Source organism: Triturus cristatus, chromosome 7 (genome assembly GCF_964204655.1).
Source record: "Triturus cristatus chromosome 7, aTriCri1.1, whole genome shotgun sequence".
Lineage (NCBI taxonomy): Eukaryota > Metazoa > Chordata > Amphibia > Caudata > Salamandridae > Triturus > Triturus cristatus.
The window spans coordinates 1,595,360,632-1,595,375,893 of record NC_140590.1 but is presented as its reverse complement, the minus strand read 5'-3'; the positions used below and the strand labels follow the sequence as shown (position 1 = coordinate 1,595,375,893).

At 44.9% G+C, this 15,262-nt stretch overlaps 1 protein-coding gene across 2 annotated transcripts in view; it reads right to left on the bottom strand.

Annotated features, from left to right (window-relative positions):
- ZNF831 (zinc finger protein 831) overlaps positions 1–14,551 on the bottom strand; it is a 475,412-nt gene extending 460,861 nt beyond the window's left edge. For both annotated transcript variants that reach the window (XM_085619460.1, XM_085619461.1), the window contains exon 1: positions 14,417–14,551. The gene's annotated coding sequence lies outside the window, so the exon portion shown is untranslated. The remainder of the gene's footprint in view (positions 1–14,416) is intronic.
- Between the last annotated feature and the right edge of the window lie 711 nt (positions 14,552–15,262).

Below are 15,262 nucleotides of genomic sequence, written 5' to 3'. Positions count from 1 at the left end.
TCAGGCACAGACACACAGTGCACCACGGGTACCACGTGCTTACTGTATTCAGGCAGAGACACACAGTGCACCACGGGTACCACGTGCATGCTGTATTCAGGCACAGACACACAGTGTACCATGGGTACCACCTGCATGCTGTGTTCAGGCACAGAGCCACAGTGCACCACGGGTACCACATGCTTGCTGTATTCAGGCACAGAGACCCAGTGCACCCCGGGTACCACATGCATGCGGTATTCAGGCACAGACACACAGTGCTCCACGTGTACCACGTGCATGCTGTATTCAGGCACAGACACACTGCTCCAAGGGTACCACGTGCTTGCCGTATTCAGGCACAGACACACACTGCTCCATGTGTACCATGTGCATGCTGTATTCAGGCACAGACACACACTGCTCCACGTGTACCACGTGCATGCTGTATTCAGGTACAGACACACAGTGCTTCACGGGTACCACGTGCATGCTGTATTCAGGTACAGACACACAGTGCTCCACGTGTACCACGTTCATGCTGTATGCAGGCACAGAGCCACAGAGCACCACGGGTACCACGTGCTTGCTGTATTCAGGCACAGAGACACAGTGCACCCCGGGTACCACATGCATGCGGTATTCAGGCACAGACACACAGTGCTCCACGTGTACCACGTGCATGCTGTATTCAGGCACAGACACACTGCTCCACGGGTACCACGTGCTTGCCGTATTCAGGCACAGACACACTGCTCCACGTGTACCACGTGCATGCTGTATTCAGGCACAGACACACACTGCTTCACGTGTACCACGTGCATGCTGTATTCAGGTACAGACACACAGTGCTCCACGGGTACCACGTGCATGCTGTATTCAGGCACAGACACACAGTGCTCCACGTGTACCACGTGCATGCTGTATTCAGGCACAGACACACTGCTCCACGTGTACCACGTGCATGCTGTATTCAGGCACAGACACACACTGCTCCACGTGTACCATGTGCATGCTGTATTCAGGCACAGACACACAGTGCTCCACGTGTACCACGTGCATGCTGTATTCAGGTACAGACACACAGTGCTCCACGGGTACCACGCGCTTGCTGTATTCAGGCACAGACACACTGCTCCACGTGTACCACGTGCATGCTGTATTCAGGCACAGACACACACTGCTCCACGTGTACCATGTGCATGCTGTATTCAGGCACAGACACACTGTGCTCCACGTGTACCACGTGCATGCTGTATTCAGGCACAGACACACAGTGCTCCATGTGTACCACGTGCATGCTGTATTCAGGCACAGACACACTGCTCCACGGGTACCACGTGCTTGCCATATTCAGGCACAGACACACACTGCTCCACGTGTACCACGTGCATGCTGTATTCAGGCACAGACACACACTGCTACACGTGTACCACGTGCATGCTGTATTCAGGTACAGACACACAGTGCTCCACGTGTACCACGTGCATGCTGTATTCAGGCACAGACACACTGCTCCACGTGTACCACGTGCTCAGACACACACTGCTCCACGTGTACCACGTGCATGCTGTATTCAGGCACAGACACACAATGCTCCACGTGCATGCTGTATTCAGATACAGACACACAGTGCTCCACGTGTACCACGTGCATGCTGTATTCAGGCACAGACACACTGCTCCACGTGTACCACGTGCATGCTGTATTCAGGCACAGACACACACTGCTCCACATGTACCACGTGCATGTTGTATTCAGGCACAGACACACAGTGCTCCACGTGTACCACGTGCATGCTGTATTCAGGTACAGACACACAGTGCTCCACGGGTACCACGTGCTTGCTGTATTCAGGCACAGAGAGTGCACCATCTGTATCAAGTGCTCACTGCAGTCGGCAGACTACACACTGCACAGGTGCATCGCGTGCAGTCAGGCTCACACTCACTGTACACACCACATCATTGTATCACATGCTTAGTGCAGACAAGCACACAGACACACATACAGAATGTACACAGTTCACCGTTTGTGTCGTGTTTAACGCTGTCAGGCACACAGACACCTGTCACTGTTGGCAACCGCCTGCCAGTGTGCATTCTGAAATGCCAATGATCAGTACGTGAGGCGCACTGCAAAATGCAGCCATGTTCTGCAAATCAGAGGGTGTGCAGTGTGCACAATCTGGTTTGCACAATCGGATTTGCATATCGAGCCCACGGTCTCTCCAGTCCTGCAGTGTTCTTTGAATCACCGCTGCAAGCTGAGGCTTTAGTGCCATTTGACTCGCTGATTTAATCAAAACTAAAATTCCCAGAATGGAGACTTGGTATCCCAGCAACACGGAGTCATCTGACTCTCTCCTAGTGCATGTCCTTTAGAGCATCACATCATTGTTTTTCGTTTAAATATCTGTTCCTTGTTTGATCTGTTGTCTTTTCACCGTGTCTGAATGTTCCCAAGATACTGCTTCAAAGATACATGGAGGCAGTACTTAATTTGTAAAAAATAAATAAAAACATACGTGCCAGGACCTTGTAAGGAGACCACTTCCTCTTTGCACCACACCTTGCCCTTGCCAAGGCTGCCAATGGCAGTGCCAACACAATTACTAATCATCACACTCTTGCAAGTGTGACAATTCAGCCTATTCCAGACCCCGAGAACGACGAGAATGGCTTGGGCAACAGGCAATAGTCATTTTAATGTATATTGAATTGATAGACAGCTGTTGTTGTGTTCATCTCTAAATTATACAGACAGAACCACCATGTGGCAGACTGGTACAAGCCCCGGTGTTGACAAATAAGTGGTGGTGCCGAGTACTGGAAACCAGCGGTTCAAATTAAGCACTGTATGGAGGACCCTTGCATTCTCAATAATTCATGTATCTCAAGCCCAGGATGTGTTGTTAGTAGTTCCTCCACAGCCATAAGATGCCAGTAACCCCTCTCAGCCATGATATCGTAAGTGGCCAGCCCTAGCCATGAGGCTTTAGTTTCCCACATCAGCTATGTAAAGCTTTCCTAAGCTAGAGGGTAGCCATGAAAATGTACATGGTGCCAGAGAGTAAGACCTGCAATGCTAGTGTCCCTGCCCAGCTATGTGATAATAATGGCCTAGCCCAGCTATGTGATATTGTTGGCCCAGCCCAGATCAGCTCTGCTAGTGTTCACCCCAGTCATGCAATAATAGTAGCCCTGCTCAGCTATCCAATACTGGAGGCAAACGCTGGCTATGTAGTACTTGTGGCCCTATCCAGCTATGTAATACTATTGGGCCAACCAGATAAGCTGTGCCAGGGGCCCACTTCAGTTATCCAGTGTGTGACACACCCCACATAGGTACTAGTGGCCCTACCCAGCTTTGTAATGCCAGTGGCCCATCCCAGCTATGTAATGCTAGTGGGCCAGATTAGCAGTGCTAGTGAGCCAGTACCAGCCGTGAATGATAGTGGCCAAATCCAGCTATGCAATACTAGTGCCCAAGCCCTGCTATAATGATGGTGTCCCAGTTCAGGTATCCAGAGTGTGACCCCCCCAACTATGTAAAACTGATGGATTAGCCATGGAAACAGTGGGAGTGGCACAACCTAGCTATGTAATATCAGTGACCCAGTCCAGAGAAGCAATGCTACTGGCCCAGCCCAGCCATCAGATGTGCGACCCATCCCAGCTATACCTTGCTTGTGGTCTAAGCCAACTACCAATGTTAGCCACCCTGCCCAGCCATGTAATACTAGTAGCCTTGCCCAGATAGACAGTGATAGGGGCCCTGGCCAGCTATGTAATCCTAGTGGCTTTGCCCAGATAGGCAGTAATAGAGGCCCTGCATAGCCATTAGGCTTGGGCGGTGAACTCTGCTCCGTCTCCAGAGTTTGCAGAGTTTTCCGTACTCGACAAGGCATGTGGAGTTCCGAAAAAATCTGCTCTGCAGAGTGGAGTTTTTTCCTTGCTTTTGCACGTCAAAGTTAGGTTGGCGAGAATGGGTGAGGAAAATCCAACACTAGACCACCTCGCAGCGAGATTTCTCAATGCGGGCGGTCAGACGGTAGCGACCGCTCGCATTGAGAAGCCATCTGTTCGTGTTGAGGAAGCTGACGCTCGAGTAGAAAATCTACTTGAGCAGCAGAAAGCAACAGCGCTCTCTTGCACAACGTATGGTGCTGTTCATGCTGATTTTCCAGTGCGGGACAAACAACCGGTGCTAAAAATCAGAGCAAACAGCATGACCTAACACACTGCGCCACTTGCGGAACGGCACATAGTGCAGTGGAGTTTTTTGGTCACTTCGCGGAGATCCGAGTAGCAGGTCTCCACGAACTCTGCCCAGGCTATACCTATGTAATACTAGTAGCCCTGCCCAGATAGGCAGTAATAGGTGCCCTGCCCAGCTATGAAATGCTAGTGGCCCGGCCCATTTAGGCAGTGATAGGGGCCCTGCCCAGCTATGTAATACAAGACAACCAGCCTAGCTAAGCAGCGCTAGTGGCCCAGGCCAGTTTGCCACTGTGTGAACCATTCCAGCTGTACAATGCTAGTGAGTGGGCCAACCCAGTGATGCCATTTTAGAAGCCAATGCAAGAGATGTGACACTAGTGGCCCACACGAGCCATCAGTTGATTGTGGCCTACACCAACATTTGATGGCAGGGTCCCAGCAAAGCAATGTGCTTCTAGGATCCCCTAGTGGTCCACCCTACACTTGTTCTCTTTAGTTGCAGCAGTGCAATGCTTGAGGCTCACACTAGCAAAGAGAGACCTGGGGCTCATCACAGCCGCGTGATGATGCTGGGAACCCACCCAACCCATCTTATTCCAGTGACTCCCCTGCCATGAGGTGCTAGCACTCTACTCCAGCAATCCAATGCTAGTGGCCAAGCCCAGCCTCCCAAAGCTGGAGATGCACTCCTGTCATTCAATACATGCAGACAGCTGGACATCAGAATATCATATGTAGAAATGTTGTGTTGTGCTTGTGAACGATATTTACAACAAGATATTTATGTCAGACGATATTCTGACCATGCAAGGCAATGTGGTAGGTGCACCTTTGCAAACAGAGGCCTGTGGCCCACTCAAACTATGTGATGCTTAGGACACAAATGATGCTCTCTTCTTTGTCCCCCATCATACCCAGGCGATGCAAGTTAACAACCGCAGACTTGTGATGTTAGTGGGCAATCCCTGACATGCATAGCTTGTAATCCTCCGCATGCTGGGTGACCCCTCCGCCAGGCCGATGTTTGCACGTTTCCTGTGCTGTTCTCCTCAGTGCCAGTAGCCTCAGTTCCACTTCCCCATTTTCAGTGCTCTAGAGACTTTAAGAAAAACATTCACTTCTTCCTCCTGAGCACATACAGGTCTGTGTATACATGTCAGGTCTATATACAATTCCATAAAAACCCGAGAAAGGCATAGTGGTGTAGTCATGGTGTAGGAGGAAAGACAAGAGCTGGAAGCATGTTAGAGTTTACGACATCAGGCCTACGGTGGTCCTCCTAAAAGGCCCCTCGGAATCTAACCAAAGGGCGAAGGAAGTACTGTCATGTCATATCAACCCCGAAGGAACTACATTTGCTGCCCCTCCAAGCCTGCATGGTCAAGGCCAGCTGCATCACCTACAAGGCCACCCGCAACAGCAGCCCTGCATACCTCACCAAGAAAAGAACCACCTCGGGAGACAGTGGCACAGCAGAAGCCAGGACATTACCAGAATGGACATACAAAAACATGAAATAAGATAAAACCAGAAGACAGGCCTCTTTCATCTCCATCCATGGGACCTGGAGCAACTTCATCATCAGCATCATCATCAGAACGGCCCCAACCCTTGTGCAATTCAGAAAGGAGATGAAGCAGCAGCTCTTTCGAGAGCATCGCATCCCTGCACAATTGGAAGAACCACCCACGAATATTCTGCCTTGTTTTAAATGATCCTGAATCATAGCTCTGGGGCCTGCCTTTGTTCAGTGCTCTGATGCTTCACGCTAGATGAATGCCATACAAACCCCCGCACATACATACATTCTTCGGTTTAGCACAGGGGGATAGTGGACTACCTGTCCCCAGAACCCATAATCTCACCCAAGGATCTGTGCACCCAGGTATCAGTGGATCTAGATCACCTTCAGCCACCTTCAGCTACCAAGGCAGGCAGATTAAGGATGTGACAGGATGCCAGGCAGTGAGATTTTCAGAATACCCAGTGGGCAGGGGCGGATTCAGTATCGCTCAGCAGGGCACACCCTTCTCTCTTGCAGGGAAATGACAGCAGGGTTTATGAGAAATGATACATCTGAAGAAGGTGTCCTCGCCTGCCACCACGCATGAGTCACATGAAGGGAGTCGCAACATTTGCTGGTGCGGTGTGTCGCTGAGACTGTACAACCGCAGGTGCTAGCAGGGGTGTCTCTCCAACATCAAATGTTGACTGAGACATGAGCTAGGTGGCTGCTTCTAGTAGGATCCTGAAGTTCCAACCTGCATCAACTCTGAGGACGTGCAGGAAAAATGGGAGATTTTGCATTTATTTGTATATCTTTTGGAAGATCTATTCCGGAAGTCACATACGGCACATTATTGTGGTAAACCGGAGAATGCCACGAGGCTGATTGTGGGTTAAACATTTAGATATGGAAAAAACACTACAGGACGTTGGGAGTATATTTACAAAATAAAAGTATTTACAAGGGTAGGTCAGCGCCATAAATAGGCACGAAGCATGGCAAACCGAAATGTTCAAGGGGGGGGGGGAGGTGGAAGGATTAGCCCATGTTGGATTATAAGGGCAGTGAATAGTAGGGGATGCGATAATGGGCAGGGTGGCAGAAGAATCCGGTTCATAGAGAAAAGTAGGCACATCGGAGACATTAGATAAACTGAGATTGGTAAGAGAATGAATCTAATGTATTGTATTGTAATTGCATTTATATAGCGCTTACTACCCCTGACGAGGCGTCAAAGTGCTTTTTTGTGAGTAGCACACTACTCCGGAACCCATTAAGGATTAGTGGTAAATTAGTTTAGTGAAAATATGAAAGGAATTTGAGTGGTGGATATGTTAGTCAGTTATTTGGATTGAGTATGATAGTGGAGGGATAGTGAAGGGGAAAAGGTTTGAATTTATATAGCGCTTGCTACCCCTGATGGGTGTTGAAGCACTTCGGAACCCATAAAGGATTAGTGATGAATTATGTAAGAAGTTTCTTTTGAGCACCCCCTTCCCTATTGGCTGAAAACTTTCTTACTTTTTGTCTATAGTGTGAGGGTGGAGAGTGACTCAGAGGCTGACCAATGTTCTGTTCGAGGAATGGATGACTTCGCCTGGAGATAGGTAGGAGTGCACAGGACCCCTCGCTAGTGTGCTACTGCAATAGCCCAGCTTACCCTAACGTTGAGTGTTAAGTAATGAGATAATCCCTGGGTTTCATGACTAGAGTATTAAGGATAAAAGGAAAATTCAATGTGAAATAGATGTAATATAGAGATGTTATCCCAGGGTTTTTTCAATGTGCTGGTCCCTTTGCATGGTCAGTAAACTGATGCGATGGCAGCTTTTATAAATAAATGAGTGATCTGTAAATTAGCAATGATGTGCCCTAATAATGTGTAAATTAGATTGTAGCGCACAAAGAAGGAAAAATTGGGACAATGTCACCCAGTGATTGGTAAATCAGAATTATATATAAATCAGTTGTTTTACACGAGTTGATCTCTTTAGTAAGTGATTATCACGTGGACCAAAACGATTCATTGATCTGTAAATTGTTGTTCGAATTGTGCAGTGATACGTGACTTTGGCATCATTTGGCTTTTAGAGTTGTAAATTGGTGAGATATAGCTCATGATTTGTGAAATGGACGTGACATTCCTCAGCGTCATTTCAGATTGGAATTGATATGACCTGCGATTACAAACTGAAATGATATGGTAAAGTGATATGAAAATTAGGGATAATATCATGCGGTGTCATAAGGTATCATGCGGTGTCCCACAAGACTCTACTATATCCCCAGTACTTTTCAAACTGCGCTTAAAAGCATAGGCCAGATAATGGAAAACTTGATATTGAATTTCACTAATACGTGGATGATACACAACTCTACTTGAGGCTACCACTGAGAAAAGACATCATCACTCCTCATAAGGCCTGGAGAAATTATGACTGGATGACAGCCAACCGCCAGAAAATAAATACTCCAAAAAAATGAATTTCTTACTAATCTCTATCAATTCCCAGAAAAAATTACCCCAATCTAATCACAAATCTAAAAGTGAGGGGTTTCTCTCTGTCACCCTTGGCGACGATGAAATTGCTACTGTTCGTGATTGACGCCTCACCCTTGTTGATACCACACTATCTGCACATTTCTACGCTAATTAAAAAGAAAAAAAGTATGTAGCCTGCAAAGATCAGCTGAAAACAGGCTGCCAATACCATCCTGATGAATTTTCCACTGAAAGTTCTGTCACGGAGCAAAGCAAATCTTCACTCTACTGCGCACCTGATTGCTTAGAAAAAGAAATTTGATGGAATCTCCCCAATTCTGTATTGATATTTACTGGCATCCTGCAGAAGCCTGGAGAAAACTTAAAATATGCTGTTTTACTTCCAAATTACTCCACACAGGTAGACCCAGCTACCTAGCAGGTCTACTAATGATTGCTCTCCAAGTGGAAACACCAAAATTCTGAACACAAGCACTAGGAGAATCCTTCTCAGGAGCAGCTGCAATGTTCTGAACACCCAGGCGACCTAACTAAGAACATCTCCTGACATCCTGCCATTCAGATAAGGGGTAACACCCACCTTTTCAAGCTGCACCAAGAAGCAGGAAGTAACTGAACCAAAAGCACATCCAATTCAGAGAACCTACTCTCTAAGGGCCCTGAACAGAGACAAAAGGCCTCGAACCGAGTTTATTGTTTTGCTCTGTAGCTACTCTTACTCCGAATCTCTGTTTGATTCTGAGGTCACTAGAAAGGGCATCCTTTTGTGTTTCCCGCCCAGCCCATCTATCTCCCCCTGGTCTAAATGCATTTTCCCTAATCAAACATCCTTGACATCTAGCACCCTTGCAAGTCGCTTTTGTACACACATGCTGGCATATTTCCCCGACACATCCTATGCAAAGCACTCTAATATTGCTTGAGGAGCTTCCCTAAAGAAAAATATAAATATATAAAGGAGTATGGCTCAGTTTCTTCACAATTGGGGGTTGATGTGGAGATTGTGGGTTTTACTAAAATGGTAATTGTACAGATCGGTGATTCGTAAAAGGCAGTGTTTCATTTGTAAAGGAAGTCCAGGGCCCAAAGTTTTTCTTAGAAGCCTTCATCAGGTGCTATTGAAGGTCACGATGCCAAATACCAAAGCTGGGTAGTCTTGATTCCCCCTTCTGCCTCTTTAATCCACCATCAGGACACTCTCTTCCTTTTTATATGACTCTTGCAAGTTCTTTTTTATCACTGCTTTTAACTGTCACTGTTTTTACTTGTTTTTCTTCCTCTTTCTTTCCCCCTTTTGTTTCTTTTGTGCTCTGGATTAAAGTCTGTTGAAGAAAAATAAGTGCCGGTCACACAAAATGAGTGTTGGTTGGCCCCACCTGCAACCACAGGCTCAAATTAAGCACTGGTAAATCGACATGTTTTGTGGTTTGTAGAGCATGGTACCAGAGCACTGGGAACTAAATATCACCTGAGAAAAATATTGTGTCCTTAAAATCTTTTACAATACCATTGCTCCAGAGTAGTGAATAACAGGAAATCTGTACCCGTTGGAGTAATATTTTTGCAGACGATATTTAGAACTCAATATCTATGTCAGATGATATTATTGTCACCAGTATCCTAGCATACAACTGTTTGTAAGTTGAGGTAATATGATAATGTTATTGTTAAATTTGGAACGATTTGGCTATGCAATGTATACATTAGTGATGATATGGCTCAGGGATTTGTAAATCGAGGTGAATTGAATTGGGGTAGCACAGCTCAGGAGGTTGTAAATTGGGAATGATATGGCTTGGTAACTGGTAAATTTGAGTGCATTGGCATTTTAAACTGGGTACAGCGTAACTCATTTACTTGTAAATTTAGGGTGATGGAACTTTGATGTGTAAATTGGAGTGAGGTGACCCGATTTACATACTCGGATGATTTGGGTCCGTGATTGTCAAACTCTGGTGATGCAACAATTTGAATTTCTGGATGATATGGCTCAGTTTTTCTAAAGTCAAGGATGATATCCTAGTGATCTCTGAGGATAAATTGGCACAATGATTTTGTTCATTCGAGGTTATTCGAATTTATATGGCATGTGCTTTAAAAAGTGTGTATTATATGGCACAGTAATTTGTATACTGTGTTTGCTTTGCTCTGTGAATTGTTAAACAGGGGTAATACAACTTAGGATCCCATTAAAAGTGAATCTGAATTCTGATGTAGTAAATGTGCACCCGTATTAGCAGCGACATTGGAGTGACTGAGTATATCGAAGCTATGGGGAATATTTATGACTAAATGGGAGGGATTTAGGGAGGACTAAGGAGAGCTTCAGGAACGGCTAGGGAGAAAAAGAGTAAGCCGATTCCTAGTTACAAGCTGCACTTATATTACAGCCAAAAAGGACACGTAAAAATTCTCCAGCACAAACATGGAGTAAGTCTAGCATTAGGGCACCAAAGTTAAATACAAAAACATAGATCACAATATTTTAATATATCAAAAGAGAATAGAAAATGATCATAAATACATCCATTTCAATCTGTATATCATACAATTTAGCTAAAAAGTACTTGATTAATGCTATATGACATAACAACCCTATCATCCAGTCATTCTTCTTCATTCATCCTTCACTACTTGTTAAGCTATCCAAAAAACATAGAACAAATTTATGAATTTATCGTTATAATTATGTAATATTGAATTTTTGGACAGTTTAACAAATAGTGAAGGATGAATGAAGAAGTATGACTGAATGATAGGGTTGTTACATCATATAGGAATAATTAATATTTTTTAGCTAAATTGTATGATATACAGATTGAAATGGGTGTATTTATGATCATTTTCTATTCTCTTTTGATATAATTAAAATATTCTATTTTTGTTTGTGATCTGGGTTTTTGTATTTAACTTTGGTGCCCCCATTCAATGTAGATGCCTAAGTATTTTTCTATACAATTGTTTTTCTATTCCTGACTTAGGAACCCAATAAAGTATCAGGGGAACACCTATATTTACATTTGTAAGTCTAGCATTACACATTGCCAACCACCCAACCACTGAATTTGCAACACCCATCCATACAAAATAATGGATACAGGGACTTAAAAACCAATACATAGAAAATAATGTTAAAATGAATTAATTTATATTGACTTCTTAAATATATGAATTTTAAAAAATGTTAAAAATAAATACATAAATTGAAATAATTATTAGCTAATTGTAAGTTATTTTAAGAACCTTTTTTCAGTTTAAAAATAAATGTAACTAATATTTGAAAAAACAATTAAATTAATTTAAATTAATTGCATAAATAGCTTTCGATAATTTGAATACATTATAAATAAGCATGAACATTGTAGTGTAGGTGGGTTTAAAAAAAAATCTTTAAAAAATAATTTTAATATATTTAAATGAATTAAATATTGTATTCAAAATTAAGTTAATAGTGCTGTACCATTTTTAAATGTGTTCTACATTTAAAATAGATGTATAAAATTAGTTTACATTAATATTTAACGTAAAAATATTTCAACTTCTTTTTAAAGGTTTGCATTTTCTAAATTTCTCTATCGTTTCCCACTTTCCCATAAGGAGATCTCCAACACAATGGCAAAGAGCTTCACCAGAGTGGCAGAGATCTTCACCTCGGTGGCAGAGATCTCTGCCTACATGCGAAACATTACTTTACACTTGTATATTTGGCTCCACCCTCTGCTGTCAGGGGGTGCAAAAACATGTATGTGTACAGTTTTGAGTAGATTTACACTTGGAAATGGTGAAGAGCCAAAAAGTAGTACATTTACTGTAAAGTATAAGAGTAAATTTACACATGTAGATTTACTCATGTGTAAATTTACCGGTGGTAATAGGCCCCACACAGTTTAAATATAGATCCGGAGAGCAGGCCCTTAAATCACTGAACTATCGTAAACGAGAAGCATGCAATTCTCTTGCCGTTATTCTTTTGGATCTTAAGCATTCACTTTTTTATCAACAAATCGTCATTTTTTTTTTTTTTTTAGAATATGTTTATTAACATTTAAGAGCATGCGAAACACATTACAGTCAGCAATCAATACTGCCTTAAAACACCCACCTGAGCCGCATATCTAGTACAATCATACCCACTGGTACCCATTGTCATATTCACTGACTAATCACTCCCCCTAAAAGCCTCGCAGTATAGTCCCCAGTAGGTCCATCACCAAGTCTTCATGCGAGGACAGATTGCAGTCATATGAGTAATAGAGCCCTCGCTCAACGGGTCAAGGTCATGATCAAAATACCTCATCCTGAATCAATCAACAAATCGTCATTATCTGGATTGTTACTGAGGGCAGTACCCTGCCTTTCACGAGATGTGAAAGCAAACACGAAATTTTCCTAGAACAGCTGAGGACACCACAACTGTGAGGCACAGCAGCTGTTTGATTTTCTGCACCTGCTACTGAAAATCTCCTCTATGATCATCACTATTTTCTTCCCAGATGTGCATCACTCAGAGGACCACAACCCGAAGAGCCATGCCATTGAGAACCATCATGTTGTCGTGCTTAACACCTCCCAACAAGACCAAAATATTATGTTTCAGTTTGCTCATTTAACATGGAGGATCTCTGGAGGGCCATGCTTTGCTCCGGTCGGAAAGGGCCCTGTTCCGCGCACAGGACCAACTGCAGAGCTAGTAAGCGTTTATCGGTTACAAGCAGGGTTGGTTTGGAAAGGCAAGAATTTGACGATGGGCATGGTCACCTGTGGGCCTTTTTTTTTTTTTTAGGGCCTCTATAAACTGGCCCACAGAGACTCACTGTCTTCCACAGTCACTGCCAGGCCACTGCAATGTGGCACCAGCATCATGGGCATGCCCCTGCCATGCTGTCAAACTTCGGCTTGGGGACCAGATGTAGTTCTGGCACTTGGGGCATTCTCATCTCTGCCCCCTGCCTTCCTATGGTCAGCCCAGCCCAGAAGCAGTGTCATACCCCACTGGGACCTCACGTTCAGGCGATGGTGGATGTGGGGAGGGGAGGAGTAAACAAAAACATTGAAGTGGCAACCTTTGCCAGATCAGGTGTTGTGGTCTGTGGGCCTTTCTATTTCTCCCCACCCTGCCAAAATGCAGTGCTTCTTAGATATACCAATGTTATCTGCCCTATAAGCTTTAAAATGTTTGATTCACCAAACATTTCTGTAAAAATGTAGTCTAACGAGACTAACTAAATGGTGATCCGTTAAAGGGCGACCTTTTTGGGAGTACCCAAACCTAATAGCAATCTCAATTCGACCCTGGTTGCAAGTGAGAGATTTACAAAGCAATTATACAAATAATTAAGATATGTTGAAATGCTATTCGGCTTCCATAAGGAGTGACAATTGATAAGGTTTTGGGGGCAGTCTGCAGAAACAGTGCCTGCTCTTGCAGACTGTGATACACCAGCAGGCCTGCGTGCAACAGCTCATCAAATCAGCAATAACTGCCACAGTACCAAATGTTCTGTGCACATATGCCTAATAATAAAGCACTATTTATATTCGACACTTGCATTTTCAAAGTGCTGCAACTAACAGATATTATCTGAGAATTTAAAGTCCCGTGTGTTTTTCTAGCAAGCCTCCTCTTTTCTTCTCCAAATGTTGGCATGTGTGATCTTGCGCAGCAAATTGCCCTATACTTATTTCGGGGGTTCTTATCTTACCTCGGTCCCACTTGCAAAACTATTAGGTGAGCACCAGAAAGAAGAATATCGCGCGCCTGTGCGTGTAAGCGCTCAAATCTGGGTATAGAAATAACATTTCACTCTACAAACGTGCCTGCAGTGACGTTAAGGTAGGCCCCGTGTCTCTGCAGCAGGTGCTTGGGATAGTGAGCTGCCTCATCGGCTTGCCGGTGTATATTTATTTCCCGTGCCTCCGCATGGCTGCCTGCCAGAGACATCCCGTCGAGGTTGTTATGGCTCGCCAAGGACCCCTCGTGCCAGGAGGCCGTCCGTCGGACGGGTCCTCGCTTGGCCAAAGTTCGCTGGCCGCGCGCCCCCAGTCCCTTGCGCGCTCAGTACCTCTCCTCCCAGGGATGGAACGCGCGAGACGTGGTCCTCCCAGGCTGCTTCCTGCTCCCTTCGGATGATGCGCCTTTAGCGCTCAGCGGGAAGAGCCCGCGCTGCTCCCCACACACACAGTCACAGAAGAGGGCGAGCTTACCTTCGTTCCCCGCGGCATGACCGCCGTCGCATCCCGTACGGGCACGAGAACCGGAGATAGAGCCGAAGAGAGAAACCTGCAGCTGCTCTGACATAGGAAGCCGAGATCGCTACATGGTGTGCCACTGCAACAGGCTCTCGAAAGAGGAAGCCGGGGGAGGGAGTGAAGTCATATTTCAACCTTTTTTTCTCTCTTCAGAATAACTGACATTATTCGTTTGACAATTTAGACTCGCAATCAGGTGCTCTGAAAAGGTGCTACTTCATGCCATGACAAAAATGGGCTGCACGTGTCGCGCTTGGTCGCTTCAAAGCGCTCTCACGCACTAACAGCTTACTTACAGTGAAATCACAGTATTTAAATTTAGAAGCAATACATCGTGCATTTGGGGTGTAAGCAGTGCTTTAATTGGAAATACAGAACTGCAGGTACTCATTAAGAAGAGTACCTGTTTGCTCCTGAGAAGTTCCTACACTCCCTTTAAAGAAATTGCATAAGTGCTGAGAGGTGCAGGTGCTTTCTCCATCAAATTAAAAACAGTGCAGGTACTCAGTACCAGACACACCTGCCCATTTAAAGCACCAGGTGTAAGCGGTGTTCGTGTCAGCCCTACCTAGACGGACATGGTGCATTACAGGTAGCACCAAAAAGCCAGTTTAGCTCTTTTCAAGTGAAGAGGTTTCTTCCCAGGTCCCTGAATGCGAGGCACGGTAATGGCCCCAGCATCTTACGTTTGGCAACGAGAGCAGCTCATGGACTGAATATCCGGTGGTTATTGAGTGGGAGACGGAGGGACAGACATATTTCCAAATCTCGTGTAATGACATAAGAGCATCACAACTTTTC